Genomic DNA, 13,119 nt, shown 5'->3' on the forward strand with positions numbered 1-13,119 from the left:
TATAAGCAAGCAAAATGTTTGGAGGCAGTTGAAATTGTTGTTTGTGAACAGTCCTTTCAAGCAGTGTAAAACCTATTTGAAACTCAAAAGCAGCTTTCAATCTTGCTGTCGTGTTGCAGACAAGATGAGTAACTGTCTTAAGTCTAAAATCTTGGCAAAATACCATGCAAACGATCATCCCTTGAGATGATCCAGGTTACTTATCCACTGCTCAGTCTGTGTTCCGTTCGGTTTGCTGCATAATCCAAAGACAGACGTGGTCCAGCTCTTTCTTTCCTCAAGCAGATTTTTTTCTTGGCCCAGTCAAGCTTTTCTTAATTCTTTTTTTGGGCTTTATATCACTTTATTAATTCCATAGCAATTTTTTTGCATGAACAATAATGCATTGCAGACTCCAGTTCAATTTTTCATGGCTATTCTAAGGAAAGAGGGTGTAAGGATCCCCCTGTGTAGGGATCATAAATAATTACAGTTGTTATGACTGGTGTACAAAATCCTCCAGCTAACAGCATTAAAGCTTCCAAAGGATGCCCTATGGAAACCAGGGGCTGGCCAGGACGCTTGTCTGGTGATGCCCTGCACCTGATCAGCACAGTCTGTCCTTGCTACTGGTTGGACCTGGGGGCATGGAGTTGCAGCATGCCAGATTTGGTATGATATATTTTCCTCTAATATATAATTTCCTAGGTTGTTATATTCTTTTAATAATGAAGTTTTACTTAATTCTGCTTTACTTAATTCTGGTGAAGGGACGAAAGCCACTTTGGCCTATAAATACCACTGAAGATAAAATATTTGTTTATCCTTCAGGTCTACTTTCTCATTATCAGCACTCTGTCCTCTCACATTGAGGTGAGACAGCTCCAGACCTAGCCCATATTAATATTAGTTAGGGCCATGACAGCATAAAATGTTGATGAATCCATTGGGTAACAAACAGCAACGACCCACATTGTATCAATGCAGTTGAAGAACTCTGAATCTGTTCCAAAATGATACCACCAGTAAAGCACTCCACACTCTCCCTGAGTAGAAACAGTGATAAGCTTTACCCAAAACTTTACCCAAATATGGTACTCTGATACTGTGTTGTACATTTTTGTAGGTATCCATGATTCAAGAACAAGTTTCTATTTTAAATGGATGATTTGACACGTTAGCAATACCCATTTAAAATACCTCCTGTTCTTAGACTGATGCCGACCCATTTAAATACATGATGAAAGCAGTTCTTATTATAGAGTACTCAGTCATACCTATTGTACAAATATGAAAAGTAAATCAGTTTCTCCTATCTGTTGAAGTGCCTAAAGCATTAGGACCCTGATCCATGCTTAAGATGCCTAAATATTTCAGTACTTTAAATAACAAAGAAAAATAGCATCAGGTACTTTTAAATCTGTAGGTTGTACTGCATATCAGATTCCTCGCAAATTATTCAAATTTGAAAAATCATAAAAGATTCATTGCAATGCTAACTAAAAATGTTTGAAATAAAATCTTACTTTCTTCAATAAACTGTCTGCAAGATGTAAACACAAAACTCCACCCTCAAAATCCCTCACTCCCTGTTCAATAGTTAAGTGTTTGCCATGAGTATGAATGATGCAAATCTTGAAAAGTTGCAATTGCACATGTAATGCTAGAGTAAATAGGCATTATTTCTACATCTTTTAGAGCACAGAAAATAATTTAATGGAACTCTACATAACTTTCACTAAAATTACATCCTGTTTTAGTACCCCTATTTACAATTTGTTTCTTAACATTGGAACATTTTCGTCTTGTTTTGTCAATTAGTCTTCAAGGATTAGCACAGCCATCTGGCTAAAGTGCTTTAGGAATCTGCTTTGCAGAGTTCACCCTTCGATACTGTTTCTCTTTGATTATGGTTATTAGTTATGGCTGCATGTAGACTAATACCATCAGAAACTGGCATGCCGGGGTTGGAACAGGCTTCAAAGGCTATGACTTTCATGTTCTGGACCTTTCTTTAGATTCGCTCTGAAGAATATATTTGGGTTTATAATACCAATGTTTTGGAGAAGCACTGCTTCTGAAAAACTGTGTTTTTTAAGAAGCTGGGACATGAGCCAGCTGCAAGTGGACACTGAGATTATTCAGAGACTTATGGCAGACAGTGCTGATCAGTGAGAGCCAGATGCTGAATGAAGCAGGGCTCTGTCAGATATTTGGCTCTGAATGATTTTTTAACCGCGGGATGTGATACAGGAGTTGTGGTACAAATGAAGAAAATAACCTCAGTAAAGGGATGGAGCAGGAGAGGTAAAGTGCAGAGGACAACTGGGAAGGTTAAACCAGTGGATGCCAGCAAAAACAGGATGATTGGTCAGAAGGTATCTTTATATTGTGTAACAGGATTGCATGATTTTAATAGCTTCCAGTGAGCTCAAGCAAAAAAAGCTAACTATAAAACTTTATAGAAATGTAACATTATGGCATCTAGAAATGAAACACATGAAAAATACATTATTGAGCATTTAGGAGTACTCGGACTGCCTAAATTTAGTCTTATAAATTAGGTAGCTAAATTAGAGGGATAGACTTCGTAGATTATTAAAGGAAAGAGAGAGGAAGGGAAGGGCTGGGAGTGGGAGGCTCCTTAAAGAGTAATTCAGAGCCCAGTTTAAATGCTTCAGTTGTCCTCATAAGGAATTCCTCTCTTTCTTCACTGACTGTATATGAAGCTGTAGGACACAAGCCTTCTAACTTAGTCATCTAAAGTAAGGGATGTAAATATCCACCAAAGAGTACAGAAAGACTTTAGGAAAATGGAGTCTGCAATCAAAAGAAGAGACAAACTGATAATTTGGGGAGGCAATTCAGGACCTAATAAAAGACCAAATTGTAATGGGGACATTGGATGAAAATGAGAGACAGAACGTGCATAAAAGCACAAGTGCAACAGGCAGGCTGAAATTAGTTCATGACAAAATAACCAGAATTTGCTAACAAGAAATTATTTTGTCCACAACAACAGTTGTAGAGAATAGACAAAGCTCAGATGATATAGCTCTGATAAAAGAAGCTTGAGGCAGGAAGACATGTGGAGGTCGAAGTAAGCCTGCAAAAAACCAGCACACGCTGTGGTAAATAACACAAGCTAAGCTTGGCTTGTTAGTCATAACATAAGATAGAGGAACTTCAGTGAACTTTATCACTTTGTAAAAATTTGCAAGTACTAGCAGAGCATGCTGGTGTACATACAGTGAAACAGTATAACAACAGCACCTTTAGTTCATTACTGACTTTAAAATTATAGCAAGTTCTTGCTCTCATCAAGAGGTTGATCTCAGTTGAAGTTCAGAAGAACAGAACAACTGAGGAAGAGTTTAAGGCTATCTTCCAAGGCAAAAGGAAGCTCTTTGCAGAGCAGAGCTGAAAGGGTCACGCTGGACCAGAGTTTGCGACCCCAGCAAACGGCCATGGTAAAGCATATGCTAAAATAATGTTTGAAACGCTTTTTCCTCAGAGAGCGATGGGATAAATAGAGGGAATAACTTTTCACATTTAAAGAAGAGATGAAATACTTCACTGAAGTAATGCTTCAGATAGCAAAAATAAGTATATAAAAGGGAATACTTTCTACTGTTTACACAGGAAGAAATTCTAGATGAAATGATGCCAAATATTTTTCTCTCCTTTTTGTATCTAAAGGGTTCTGTCGGATTCTGTTAGCAAAACAGAGTGCATATTAGCATACACTTAAATACTTGTTTTATAAGATGTTCGCCACACACTGCCACATTTGTTTTGTTTGGCATGAGGTGTTTCACCACAAAGTGCGGCAGATTGTTTTTGATGTAGAGTAGGAAAATTTGCATAGAGGTTGGCTTTGATCTAAGAGAGACCATCTGAAAAGACTCACATAAAAATTGGGGTAGCAACATGATTACCAGGCCAAAGCTGAATGAACACAAATGTGAATAGATGATCATAGAATTAGCATGCTAGAATTAGCAAATGCCACAACATATATAGATATTCCCTGAGGTGCTGGTCTTCACTGATAACTCTTTCCAACAGAGAAGGGGTGCAAGTAGTCACTGGAAAAGCAATTGCTATAGAAAAACCCATGCCTAACCTAGTTTGTCTGCACAAGCAATCTGAAGGCAGTGCTCTGCCAGGCAGCCAGTACTGCAGGATGCCTGGAAAAGAAAATGTAAGGGAATTTAAGACACTGAAGGGTAATTACAGAGTCTGTCCTATGGGAAATGGCCATGGATAATTCAACAAGGTTACCAACTCACTCCTCTCACAATCATGTAGTCAAACCCAGAGGCTGCTAGCTTATATCTCACTAGCAAAAACTGACAGACATGCATAAACAAATAGACATGAAGACTGTGGCCTCAGTTCCTGGATGTAAAAAAAATCCACAACAAAACACCAAGCCTGGTTTCCTAAGTAAATATGGAAATATGGTAAATGTGTCGCTCTCTCTGCTCATCCCTAATCCAGTAACTTCGGAAACTGTTGCCTGATCTCAGCTAAGTCTGACAGAGGGGCAGTTGTCTCAAAGATATCAAGTTATTATGTAAGTTTTGATAAACTGGGTACTTGTGTAGAGAAGAGAGACAGTATTAGTCCCTTCACTGAGGAAAGACTGCAGCATGAACTCAGCCTTTATTAGACACCAGAGAAACCACATGAGAGGGACATTATGAATGCTCGAGTCAAAGGAAAAGTCTCAGTGAGAGGCAGCAGGTTATTAAGCAGCTGGGAATCCAACCACAAGACAAATCCATAGGCTTCATTAGTTTTGATGCTCATGGAAATAGTTGTTATTTATGGGATGCCAGCACTCACTGAAACTGCCCATTAACGACTTCCTGCCATAGCCAGAAGCAGCTTCACAGACAATTTTTTCCACCTACCAAAATATGATTTGCAAATTGAATACAAAACTGGGAGTGGTTTGATGTTAAAAAAAACCCCAACAAACACAACCGTTCTGAACTTTTGATAAAGGGATCGCAGAACAAGATTGAGGGCTATGTTACCTACATGCTAACAGCTTAAAAAGGGAACTGGGTTCTTACAAAATGTAGGTTTTGACTCACAGAGTTCCTGCTGAGAATTAGTTCCCACAATAGTAATTAAGACTAATGTACAGGACACCATATTTCCAGTCACTAGTTAATTGGAAGGCCTCAGTAATGAGGGAGATATTTAAAGGCACCAGGTTGCTGATTCCAAAGACAACATGGAGAAAAGAAAAAACTTCTAAAAACTACCTGGAGGTCATTTAGGGATTTAAAACTCTATGGGAAGAGACAGATGGTTTTACACTGGCCTTAAATGAACGTTGACATTAAAGTAGTTGCTAGAGCTCTGTGAAAAATACAGAGCAAGTCAAGTGAAAGAGCCCGTGTTGATGGCACATGAAAAACAGGTTTCCTCAAGCAAGAGGTACAGCCCTGTGCTCTTTCATGGGCATGTCACTCTACTTTTTTTTCTGGTTTGGTTTTGCTTTCTCCTCAGTCTAAAATACTAATTAATATGAGGAGTATATGATCCTCTTTGTAAACGGAATTTCTGAATCTCTAAGATGTGCAGAGACAGAGAAATGGCATTGTCTGTGCTGAATGCCAGAGTTGTGCATGTAGTATTTTGTGGCTACACTTCTTTCTTTTCTTTAAACTTTTGTGAGAGCTGCCAGGTGCAAACATAGTATTTTAGCCAAGAGAGGCTTCAAAGACATGCTGTCTAATGGATGTTGAACTGAGGTTTTGGAAATTGCAAAGAATTGTCAGTTCTCAAGCACGTTTTTTCTGGCTACAAGAATTGATATAGAGCTAGAAGAATGAGTGGAATCATAAACCAGACATTTTCTTTTTAACCTTGGCCTACACAATAATGATGGGTTTACAATGGGCAGGCTCTGACTTTAATGACTTGCACATGACTCACACCGACTACAACAAAACACACTGGAATTCTTTCAGAGCAATACAGTTTTCCCACAAAAACTGCAGATGCAAAAATAGTCTCTGGAAATTACCATTTTTCTTGCTAAGATGTAGAACATAGAAAAGAGCCTCTGAGCATATGGATAATTTATCTGACTTCTACTTCTGTAGCATTTATTTTACAGAAAACTTTACACTTTTCTTTTTGTTCTCTTCCCAGCTATGGTTGACTGTTAAATCAACTGTTGACTGTAAAGCAAGTGTCAGTCTGGGGATCCAATTCATGCAAACAAATTCATTCACAACACAGTCAGTACCATGAGCTTTGCCTCTGCCTAACAAGTTCCTGATCCTGCTAAGACTGTGTCATGTAACTGTGAGACAAATGCTTCAGAAAATCAATTGTCATACTTTATCCATTTCTTGAAACTGGTAATTTTTTCATTGACTTCATGACACAATTGGTATCATCCATTTGGGGAAGCGATTACAATGCAAGATAACTAACCTTTCACACTTAGAAGGTATTAATCAAAGCACATGTGCATAAATGCATACATACATTATATACATATACATACGTGTGTGTATTTTTACTAGGTACTATTTTTTCTAGCAAGAGCCATTTTTTTCTTTAACTACATGACAAAATAGCTTTTTTTTCTTCTTTCTTCTTTTTTTTCCCCCTAGGTGTGCAGTCTTTGATACAAGCATACAGGCTAAGCAGCTAGTCTGTGAGCTAGTTTTCCCTTGGGGCTGTGAGAGAAGCCATTACCTACTCCATACCTCAGCACAGAAAAACACTCTGTGCTGCCAGGGTGGCATAATTCTGTGACACTTAGATCTTCCCTTTTTTGTAGAAGTGATACATACTGGATCTGTCAAGTGATAAAATCACTGACTTTGACCTAAATTCTCCCTAAAACATGGCACGTAGAGAGAACCCACACAAACTGTGTTAACTCCTGCACACCTACTCTATCTACAGTTGTTTACTTTGAGTTTTCTTAGGAAAGGATAAGCTTATTCACAGAAAGGAACAATCACCTTTGTAAAAGATTTATTTCCCTTTTACGGCAGAGTTGGAAGTTTCTGACCTGTCTTAAGTTACTCATGATATTTCTACTTAACTGGCATTACTACAACTTGGTATCTGTTCCTCTTCTGCTCACAATAAGCCCTAAAGAAGAGGAACTTTTGTTATGTTGTCTGATTAGACTTTTCCTTTTGTTAAAAATAATGAGCAATGTTTCAAAATGATGGAAATATTAATCCCTCCAATAAGTTTATGAGCTCTTTACTGTGGTCATGAAAGCTATAGACCCTAAGCATTTTTCTAATTATGAAATAAGAAATAAGAACACTGAAGTTACTGAAGATAGACCAATTGGAAGATACTGTAAGAGAAAAAAATGACAAACAGTGGTGAGTTATGTTGGTTCTAAGGACAACCACCTTTGCTTCTGTTTTGTTGGCAATCTTGTTGGCTGACATTTAAATCAAAATGTAATTGTCTTGACTGCAAATACTTTGAACTGAAAGTTAATAGTCCATCAAAACGCCTTCCTGAAAAATATGCTCATAAAATTGTGCAGTCAGTTTGCTTTTGTGTTCATGTGCCTTTGTTTCAGACATTCATTTGCTAAATACTGAGACATTAATTCCTGGAGACTACATTTTTTGGAATAAATACAACTGATAGCTATCAAATGCTATCTTCTCAAACAAGCTGTTTTAATAGTAATACTTGGGAGGCATGGTATTTGGCAGCAAACAGTATTGCTCAGTGTATATCAGAAGACACAGACATAATAACCCAGGTATTTCTTACTTCTCCTTTTTAGACTGTAAGCAAATTATGTATTCAATTGTTGATAAGAATGGTGTGAATTAAATTTATACTAATGGTAACTGAGATATTATAATGTAGAATAAATATAATAAAATATTTTAAAAATACCAATCATTAAAAAATTATTGCTAAGTTAAAGAAAATGATGATGTTTCTATAAATTCTATGTGAAATAAAAAATATAAACTGAATTGATAATAGTTACCATAATACTGTCTTTTTCTCAGAATTAATATTTAAAAGAAGCCAGGGGAATACCTACTGTTAAATTCCTTGGCAGAAAATGGCCAATTCCCTTCCTGACTTTTTGTGAATGATTCATAAGATAGGATATTTTTTAAAACTTGATGTGAATTTTTTTGACCTGCACATGGATCCCTGCAATCCGGTAAGTAGCTCTAAAATCAGAAGAACAGACTGTTATTACAAGATGATGGAATTAGAAATAGATCCTTTTGTCTAATCAAAATTCTGAAGGAATTCACCTCACGTAATTTCAGTTTCTGCAATCGAATAACCCGTGTGACATCATCTGACCACTGAGTACTCTCAGAAGCCTGTATTTTCCAATCATAAAGGAAAAACATCATTTCTTTTTTTAATAAAATACTACTGCTATTAATAGTTTTGTTAGCTTCAGTTAGGCCAGTGTGGTGGAGCTAATGTTTCTGTAGTGCGCGAGAATGTCACACTGAGGCTGGTTGATGAGACAAAATGTAACAAGGGAAAGAAGAAAAAGAGGCAGGGAGATGAGATATTTTTTTCTTTAAAAACAGTTTAAAATTATTGTAATATAGTTTGTTGAATAGTTACTGTATTTGCAAAGTCACAAACTCCAAATTTTAAAAAATATTACAGTTGAGACCATCTTCACCATTAGTATTCACCTTGCTTGTATACGTGCCTTATCATACATGTTTTTGATTACCCAGACAAATATTTAAAAAGCGAGGATGAATCTGAGCTCAGGATGTACGGGGTCTGTGAAAAAATGTACTCTCTCAAGTTCCTCTGTTACAGCTGTTACAAAAATTTATTATTCATCCTCAACATAATTTCTTGGAATTGAGGTGGGGCGTTTTTTTATTTTTTATGCATGTAAGCAGTCTTAATATAGTCTTAACTTAGTAGAATTATACTGAATGAAGCTGAAGCTCATAAATTGTATTAATGAGGAAGGGTAGTTCTCACATCAAAACCCATTCCAAGTGTGTTTTCTTGCTATTATTATACGGAATCATGCGAGAAAGAAAAATAGATTAATCTCTTTCATTTCATGAGCATTAGAAAAGTATTGCATCATGCAAAATATAAAAAGACAATGCATTTCACGATATTTTACTTTAGAAAGGTAGTTCAGTGATTAAATAATTGAACTAATGCTTATTTTATTCAGAAATATATATTCAGCACTAAAAATTAAAAAGTCAACATACATCAACATCATCTAGCATATTATAAAGTGCATCACTGAAAAGGTACATAGACCTCTTCCATAGTCTTGTACTTAGTAGCAAATGTTATACTGAAAGTAGGTCCAACTTAGTTTTTAGAACTAAGTTCCATCCCCTGAGATCAAATAATGTTAAAACTCAACTACTGCTGAAAGCCCTATGCCTTACTGCTGGAAAAAACACACAAGTTAAAAATCAACCTTGCAAAAAAAAAAAAAAAAAACAAACAGGAAAAAAGTATAAGGATGGATTATGAGAATTTACATTATTTTACTATTTTATATTCTCCATTATTATATCAAGCCTTAATGACACTCTTGGGTTTTTTTCAATTTTTCCATCAGTAACAGTGTGTTGCATTTTCTTCAGACAAACAACTGATGGGTTTGCACTAAAGAAACAGTGGAAATGAGTAAAGGCAAAGTTAGGTCAAATGCACAGATCAAATCAACCAAAAATAGAGAAATATGTATTTGGCTAGTCTCTTCCTTAGGTGTTATTTGTAAAAAGAACACATTAAAAGGGTTATATAGCTTGATTGACAGAGTTAAAACCACAAGGGTTATACTCCAAGATTTATAAAATCAATGTTTGACAGCTCTGATAACGCAGAACAAAAAAATACCTTTGATATGATTTTTTTTTTTATTATACCCCTTTGTATTTTGTGGAACCGACTTTTATTATTATGACAATGTAAAACCTGCCTAGATATATGTAAAATTTTTAAATTGTGGTTATTGGTTGTTTGACACATACAAAAATAGCTATTATACCAAGTCTTTCTTGATATTTTAATCTGCTTAAATTCTGACCCATTTTTCTCAATGTCCTGGCAGTTCTGAATGTGGTATGGGGAAGGGCAAACAGCTGTAACATATGAGCTTAGAGTAACAGTAGTAGGAACAAATATTAGTGAGAATTTAATTTGTGAAAGCTTTGATTCTAGACCATGAGAGCACATTTTAACAACATGAAAATAATCAATGATGACTCCATTCTACAAGCACTAAAGGAAGTAAAATGCTCAGAAATGGAATTGATGACCTGGAAAACAAGCTCAAATTCAAAGGTGATTTGATGTTAGATGCTTCTGAAAAAGTGCAGAGACTGAAGGATTTCTTTCTGCTATAAATTATAAATAAATTGGTTATGAAATGGAATTAATAGATTTCACAAGCAGCCGATACATGTCGCAATAACTAGAATAGGGTTTCTACAATGAGTCTGGTCTCAAACTGGGAAGATTTTTGGGTAGGAAACACAATTCTTCATGACAAAATTATTTATCTAATGTAAAAATAGACTGGAAGTCCCTGAGTTGCAAATCAGTGGAAGGTGGGAGGGGATTCTGGGGAGTAAGAAAAAGAATTTCTTCTTAGACTCTTTGATATACCATGAGGTATTGGCCTCAGGCACTTTGCAGCATATAGGCATCAACAAGTACCACTTGCATGTTAAGCATGCAGTTTACCACTGGACTAAATCCCCAAGAGACAGGATTCAGGACTATATGAATCCTTGGTCTGATCTGGTGGGATTGTTTTTATGTTCTTAAAATGTCCCAGATGAGGTACCCCAAAACTGAACTGACAACCCTAACTGGTTTGGTTTGGTTTGGTTTGGTTTGAATAGTCTTGGGGAAGACCACCAGGTAATGCTTTGTAAAACAGCCAGCCTATGGCCTGTTAGCTGCATGGACAATCTTAGCACATTATTCTGTGTTCATTATACTGACAAAGGTGAGCCAGCGCTGTTGGAAGCGTGTCAGTCACTGACACGCACTTTTTCTGTAGAAGCTGATTAAGCACTGTGGACAGTGCGGAGCAGAGGAATATTTTGTAGAATGTTCAGACAGAGGCATGATGTGTATGAGAACACTGAAAGAATCTTTCAGGTAGAAAAGAAAGTGTTTGTGTGTTTATGGATGGATGATGGTGTTTCCCCTAAGCAACCACCACTGTCAGAATAGCTCCTCAATTTTATGCTTCCTTCCATGCTTTTCAGTCGGAAGATCATCATCCCCGTGAGTGATGTGCATTTGCAACATGACCAGCAGCCTTGACAGTGACAAGAAAGAAGCTAGACACTACTGTTGTGTTCATGCACAAAGCAATTTCACCCAGGGAGGAGATAGCGGAAGAGACTGACTACAATCATGTGATCCCACTCAGTTTCATTTCAAATCATCCCAAAATGCATTTGTGCTTACCTGGTCCTTGGTTACTCACTTTGATACAGAATACAAAGAGACAGTCAGAAAATAAAAAGAAAAAAAGGAAAGCAGAACTAAAGTAACAATGGTGTGGTATGTGCTTTCCAGTGCTTTTCTCTAAGGATTTGTGTTAGTGGAAAATATACCTAATCTGGCAGGCTGAGAGAGGCAAGGCTGCTGCCACTCCACACCCCCAGGTCCAACCAGTAGTGAGGCTGAACATGTATTCCCAGCAGACGCACGCACACAGAACACATGTATACACCACAAATATACATATATACACTGCTGGCCATACAGATCACAGACAGACACGCAGAGCACTCACACCGACTGACAGCACCACCAGCTGCACTATAGACACCACCCCCCATACACACATGGAGTCAGGAGCCCCTTACTGGAAAACAGTTGAAGATGGAGTTTAGTAAGCAGACAGGACAGACTGTGCTGGTCAGGTGCAGGGCATCGCCAGACAAGTGTCCCGACCAGCCAACTCTTTACACAGATGAACCCTTTCATTCCCTTATCCCACACTTGTTACTGCCCAAATCTCCTAAATCCCTCCTTTGTCCTGCCTTTTATTCCTCCCCTGAACATCCCATAATAAATCCTGTGCAATCCTCAAAAGCTCTTGCCCTGCATCCCCTTATGCTTCCCACACCTCCAGCTAGCAATCTCCCTTAGTCCCAGAGGTAACCTGGAGAGCTGCTCCCCATAGCTCGTGGTGATGGGTTTCACACCTGGACACTGGAGCTGAGGCTCTGCTGGGACAGCCCTGGGAGGGGACCGGACAGGGTCGCCTTTCCTCTTAGTCTTTAACTCGGGTTCCTGCCTGCCATTGTGCCCCCTGTGCTCCTCTGGGTTTACGAAGATGGGCCTTTCATGGCTCTGCTGTGATGGGTATAGAGGTAACCCAACAATATGTCAATAGCCTAACCAACTGCATGTATTTAAACCTACTTAATATCTCTTATTTAAGCCAAACAAAATGAGAAAGCAATAAATCAGAACAGGATAAGAGCATATACATGGTACAAGAATAGGGAAACAGAACCCCAGAGTCAACATCCTCATACTGCTTCGGATTATTATATAAACTGGGATTACTATTGAAAATATTTTGTCATGCAGCCATTCATTCTTGCTGGAACAAAAGGCACCACACACAACCAGCACTGTGAGAAGTCTGTTGGTGTTTAGCTTTCCTAGAGAAGGACAGACTGCTGTTTTACACAGGGGTACAGAAGCTCATAATTTGTCTGGGTTATTGTCTCCCTCACAGTCTGTGGAGCACACCTTTGGCACCGACAGCTGGGAAAACGCAGTACTTCCATGCATGCCTTTAAGGTGACTGCCACCAATAGACAGTAAAGATAAATGATAGGTACTTTTAAATACTCGATGAAGCCACATCCTGAGCATGAGCTGAGCATTTCTAACCTTTTACCCTATAACATAGTATTCAACAGCAATAAAGTACTCTGAATTTGATCAGAGTCAATACCATGGGCAACAAGCAACACAAGAGAGGATCTTAGAGAAGATCTTGCATAAACATCTGGGTAAAGTGACCGTAATGACACTACTGGATTCATCACAAGATGGAGTATCATGGCAATAGGTTGGAGGCAACTACCTGGGAAACCTTGTAAACAAAAATCT

This window comes from Gavia stellata, chromosome 3, assembly GCF_030936135.1.
Source record: "Gavia stellata isolate bGavSte3 chromosome 3, bGavSte3.hap2, whole genome shotgun sequence".
In the NCBI taxonomy this organism is placed as follows: domain Eukaryota; kingdom Metazoa; phylum Chordata; class Aves; order Gaviiformes; family Gaviidae; genus Gavia; species Gavia stellata.